The 6,048-nt window shown below is 36.2% G+C and overlaps 1 non-coding gene across 1 annotated transcript; it reads right to left on the bottom strand.

Annotated features, from left to right (window-relative positions):
- Positions 1-4,751: 4,751 nt before the first annotated feature.
- LOC115066912 lies at positions 4,752-4,916 on the bottom strand. Its single transcript, XR_003846358.1, has one exon. It is a non-coding gene; the product is annotated as a U1 spliceosomal RNA (small nuclear RNA).
- Between the last annotated feature and the right edge of the window lie 1,132 nt (positions 4,917-6,048).

Here is a 6,048-nt window from a genome sequence, read left to right as displayed (position 1 = left end):
TTGAACAAGTTTGCAATGCCACAAGCAGTGGATGAGCATTCCCCTTTCCCTGCATCCTCTCCAACATTTGGTATCATTTGTTCTCTTGCTCTTAGCCAGTCTGACTAGGGGAAGGTGAAATATCAAAGTGGTTTTAATTTGCACTTCCCTAACTACTAATGATGTTGAGCACCTTAAAGATGCTTCTTAGCCATCATCACTTCTTCTTTTGAGAACTCTGTTCAGCTCCTTAGCCCATCTTTTAATTGGCTTACTTCTTTTCTTGGTTGTTTGTTTTTTGAGTTCTTTATGAATTCTGGATGTTAAACCTCTCTCAGATGTGTCACTGCTGAAGGATTTCTCCCACTCTGCAGGTTTTCTCTTCACCTTCTTGGTTGCTTCTTTTGATGTATAGAAGCTTTTTAGTTTAACGAGGTCCCATATGTTGATTCTTGACCTTATTTCCTGAACAATTAATGTCTGGTTTAGAAAATCCTTTCCTACAGTTATATCTTGTAGGTTATTGTCAATTTTTTCTTCTAACAGTTCCAGAGTTTCAGGCTTAACATTGAGGTCTTTGATCTATTTGGAGTTGACTTTTATGCAAGGTGAAAGATAGGGGTTCAGTTTCTTTCTTCTATAGGTGGAGATCCAGTTTTGCCAGCACCATCTATGGAACATGCTCTCTTTCTTCCAGTGAATGTTCTCGGCCCCTTTGTCGAAAATTAGGTAGCTGAAATTGCATTTACTCATATTTTGGCCTTCAATTTTGTTCCATTGATGTATGATCTATTTTTGTGACAGTACCACAGCTATACTGGCTATGTACATATTACTATAGCTCTGTAATGTAGTTTAAAATCTGATATACTAATCCCACCAACATTGCTCTTAATTTTCATGGTTGCTTTGTCTATCCAAGGTCTTTTGTGCTTCCATATGACTCTTAGCATGATTTTTTTCCAATTCTGTGAAGAATGTCATAGGAATTTTGTTTGGCATTGCAATGAATCTATAAAAGGCTTTTGGTAGGATGGACATTTTCACAATATTAATTATTCTAATCCATGAGCATGGGACGTCCTTCCATCTTCTGATGCCTTTCGTAATCTCTTTCTTTAAAGTTTTAAAATTTTCATTGTAGAGGTCTTTAATATCTTTGGTCAGGTTTATTCTGAGATAATTTTTTGAGGCTATTTTGAGAGGGAATGTTTCCATGTGCTGTTTCTCTGATTCCTTGTTATTGGTATATAGAAAAGCTATAGACTTTTGTAGATTAATTTTGTAACCTGCCACGGGACTTTACCAAAAATTTTAATTATTTCTAGGGGTTTTCTGGTGAAATTTTTGGCATCTCTTAGATATATTATCACACCATCTGCAAAAAGTGACAATTTTATCTTTTCCAATTATTACTCCTTTAATTTCCTTCTCTTGTCTTACTGATCTGGCAATAGATTCAAGCAAAAAGGGGTGGTGATGGTGTGCAGCCTTGCCTGGTTCCTGATTGTAATGGGACTGCTTCCATTTTTTCTCCATTTAGAATGATGTTGGCTGTGGGTTTGTTGTATGTTGCTTTAATTATGTTGAGGTATGCTACCTCCAGTCCAGTTCCCTCTAGGAATTTGGACATTAATACATGTTGAATTTTGACAAAGGCCTTTTCTGCATCTTGTGAGATGACCATGTGGTTCTTGTCTTTGAGTTCACTTATATGATTTATGATGTTTATTTACTTACATATATTTAACCATCCCTGCATCTCTGGAATAAAGAAGAGTTGATCATGGTGGTTAATCTTTTTGATTTGTTTCTGTAAGCAGTTTGCAAGTATGCTGTTGAGAATTTTTGCATCTATGATTGTCACGGTGCAGTGACCACAGTCCAAGCCTGAAAGGCTTGGGGACCCCGATGGATAGAAATCAGAATGCAGGAGCTGCAGAGGCTTGTGTACCAGTGCATGTTTATTGTGAACTTAAGCAAGCTTATATAGAAAGCAGATCTGGAGTAACCAAGGAATGACCAAGGATACAGCACTAAACAGAAAGTAACCAAGGTATAACCAAGGATACATTATGTTACCACCAAGACTACATTACTTAACCAACTGAAACTCACACAATGTTTACAGTATCCAAGATTCAGCTACATAATATTTATAATATCCTATATATAAAGTGTACTGTTTGTGATTACTCTTAGCAACTACTAAAATCTATTATTTCTACCTAGAAACCAAGCTGACAGTGCTGAGAAACTCCGGTGCCCAAAAACTGCAACAGAACTCCTTAGTTATGTTTCCAAGACTGCTAATTAATCAGGGAAGCACAGCCTGTCAACTCAGACCACAGAAGCAAACAGCAGGGAAAGTCCCAGGGTGGAAGCATTCTTCCTCCAATTCTAAAGTCAAGCTGTACCCATAATAGCTCCCAATATTTCCCCTTTTTCATTTTATATAACCTCAGGTAATGCCATGTCCAGAATGGAAAGACCGTGCCTATCTCAGGTTGTCCTCAAAGCCTTACCCGTCATCAGTACACAGCTTCTATCAGCTATGGCCTGTCTTAGGTTGACTTTTCCCAGAAGATCTTACCCATCTTTGACTACGGGCCTCCACTAGGGGAGGGAGCATAAGCTCATATCATGCACAATAGCCTTGATTTGCCACAAGAATTTTAACTAATATCTGGTATCCTCTGCCAAGCTTCAGGTCATGAATTGATCAGGCCTTGACAATTCCCCTTTATTTATTATTTTTATCTAGATTTTCCTTTTGAAAATGAAGGGAAGACAAGAAAACCTCAGCACTTCTTTTCCAAGCATCTTGGTTCAAGCATTGGAAGGCACATCCACCTCCTGTAAACAATATGCAAAGAACAATTATCAAGGTCATTAAAGTGAATCCAGAACTATGTATTATACTCTGAATCCAGCCACGAGGATGGAGAGCAGAAAGAGTATTTGCTGAAGTAGTAGCTATCTGATGAATAGAACTAGCAGAAGGTATTTCTTCTGAAAATGCCTCATATATTTCTTCCTGCAATTGCATCTCATTAAAAGTGACATTATCCATTTTACCTTGAATGTACATCTCCAAAGTGTGCCACTCATAAAGAGAGTCATTAAATTTATAAGGAGTAATGCAAATCTGAGTAGGATTCCAATCACAGACACATTGTACAGTTTTCTGTAATTCCACGAGTTTACTACCGACCCGAGGAAATCTGCTTTGTAAAGTTTCCAATGTTCAATAAAGTCTTGCTTTTGAACAGATTTCTGAAGCGCCACACCAGCGGTAGTAGCCATAGCAGCTAAAGCGATGAGTCCCAAAACAGTAGCGATAATCAAGCCAATCATACGTTTGTCTTGCCATAACAGTCTTTTGAAAAATCTCAGAATCAGTCCCTGAATAGGACTGCTTTCCCAGGAACGATGCATTTTCACAGGAGTCCATAACAAATTTCATTGAGTTAAAATCATGACTGATTCAAAAGTTTGATTAAAAGATATAGAGTTATTAAGAAAAGTATACAAATGACAATTTTGACAAGTTAAGTTCATCTCCTGTATAACTCTGTGTCCTATCAGTGTCACTAGCGGGAAGTGCACACAAGCTGTAATATCATAATTTTTAACTTTAGTTTAGTTTTAGTTTACTTTCACTTTTAGTTTTTAGTTTACTTTTTAGGTTGTATCTTTACCTGGATTTGGTGTTAGAATGACGCTGACTTCATAGAAGAAATTTGAAAGTTGGGCTTTTTGATTCTTTGTATTGTTTCTTTGTTTCTATTTCATTAATTTCTGATTTCTTCTTGTCTGTTTGTTTGGGTTTCATTTGTTGTTGCTTCTCAAGTGACTTGAGTTGCAATACTAAGTTATTTATTTGTGTTCTTTCTGAGTTTTTAATGTAGGCATTTAAAACTATAAATTTCCCTCTAAGTATTGCTTTCAACATGTCCCGGAAGTTTTTTTGTGTTGTATTGTCCATTTCCTTTATTTCCAGGAATACTTTTTTTTCTTTCTTAATTTCTCCTTTGACCCATTCATTATTCAGTAGTATGTTTTTTTCATCTCCATGTATTTATGTAGTTACTTGTTTTCTTCCTTTGTTGACTTTTAGCCTCATTACATTATCCTCTGATAGAATGCGTGGAATTATTTCAATTTTTTTTAATTTGATGAGGCTTGTTTTGTGCCCCAGTATGTGGTTTGATTTTGGATTAAGTTCCATGGGGCACTGAATAGAAAGTATATTCTTTGGTTCTTTGGGTGAATATTCAGTAGGTTAGGTCCATTTGATGTATGCTATTGTTTAATTTAGATGTCACCCTGTTAATTCTCTGTCCTAATGACCTATCTAATGGAGACAATGGGCTACTGAAGTCCCTGAATATTAATGAGTTGTGATTAATTTTTTTGTCTAAAGACCGGGTCATACTGCTTTTAGGAAGTTCGGTGTACCATAATTTAGTAAATAAGTGTTCATGATTGTCATATCTTCCTGGTCAATTGTTCCTTTGATCAGAATGAAGTGACCCTCTTTATCTCTTTTGATTATTTTTAGTTTGAATTCTATTCTGTCAGATATTAGAATTGGAAATCCTGTTTTTTCTTAGTAGCATTTTCTTGGAATATTTTTTCCATCCTTTTACCTTAAGGTAGTACCTGTCCTTGAAAGTGAGATGGGTTTCTTACAAACAACAAAAAGATGGATTTTGTTACTTAATCCATTCAACTGGTCAGTATCTTTTTTTTTTCTTTATCTTTTTTAACAGGGGAAAGCACAAACACAGTCCCCCATTACCACAAATTGTGCAGTCGAGTTTCTCGCATTGGGGGAAAATGCAGGGGTCAGCACATCCCAAAGTGCAATGGATGTGCCTTGCCCTGGGAAAACCACCTTTCTGATCATGGTGTTTCCCCTACCAGGTCTGTGTCTTTTGACTACGGAGTTCGGTCCATTGATATTTAAAGTTATTATTGAAAGGTGTTTGCTGATTCCTGTTGTTTTGATTTCTGTTCATATACTTGGTGTAACTGTGCATTTCCACAGATAAACCATAATGAAGTTTCTTTTTGTTACCCCTTGGCTATAGTTGTTCCTTTCTTTCAACTCTTTGTATTGCTTCAAGAACTCTTTCAAGGCCTGGTTTAGTGGACATGAATTTTTTTCAGCCTATTTATGTCATGCAAGATTTTTCTTTCCCCTTCAACTATAATAGACATTTTGCCTAGGTAAAGCAATCTGGATTGGCATCTGTGGTCATTTAGCACAGGGAACACTTTGGTCCAGGCTCTTCTGGCTTTCCTAGTTTGCACTGAAAAGTCAGCTGTAATTTTGATGGATTTTCCCTTATATGTGACTTGGTTTTCTTTTGAAGTTTTCAGTATTGTCTCTTTGTTCTGTACGTTTAGTGTTTTTGCTCTGATGTTCCACGGAGAGTTTCTTTTCTGGTTCTGTTTATTTGGTGTTCTAGGTGCTCTTATATTTGTATGGGCAGGTCTTTCTTTAATTTTGGGGCATTTTCTTCTACAATCCTGTTGAAGATCTGGTCCATACCATTATTCTGAGATTCTTCTCCTTCCTCTACGCCAATAATTTGTAAATTTGGTCTTTTTATGGTGTCACACAATTCCTGCATATTCCATTCTTGTATTTTCTTAGATATTTCATAATATTTGATTTAGTGGTCTATTTTGTCCACATTATCTTCCAGTCTTGATATTCTGTTTTCCATTTCACTCATCCTTATTGGTGAGGCTTTCTCCTGTCATTTCTAATTGGCTTACTGAGTGTTTCACTTCCTTCTTCATTACAGCCTGAGTGTTCTTCAATACTTCTAACTCTTTTCTGAATTCATTCAGAAGTCTATCCTTCTTTCAGTTCTTTGATTCCTTTTTTTGTGTTCTTTAAATTCACTGCATTTAAAAATCATATTTATAATTGTACTTTTGAATTCCATGCCCTCTGTTATCTCTAGGAAGCTCTCATTGTACTCCTCTACAGGACTGTTGGTACTTGGTTGGGATATATTATTTGAATTTTTCATATTATTAATTTTTTTGCTG

This window comes from Nannospalax galili, unplaced genomic scaffold (assembly GCF_000622305.1).
Source record: "Nannospalax galili isolate Female #2095 unplaced genomic scaffold, S.galili_v1.0 scaffold663, whole genome shotgun sequence".
NCBI classification, from domain to species: domain Eukaryota; kingdom Metazoa; phylum Chordata; class Mammalia; order Rodentia; family Spalacidae; genus Nannospalax; species Nannospalax galili.
This window is presented reverse-complemented; position numbering and strand designations above follow the sequence as displayed.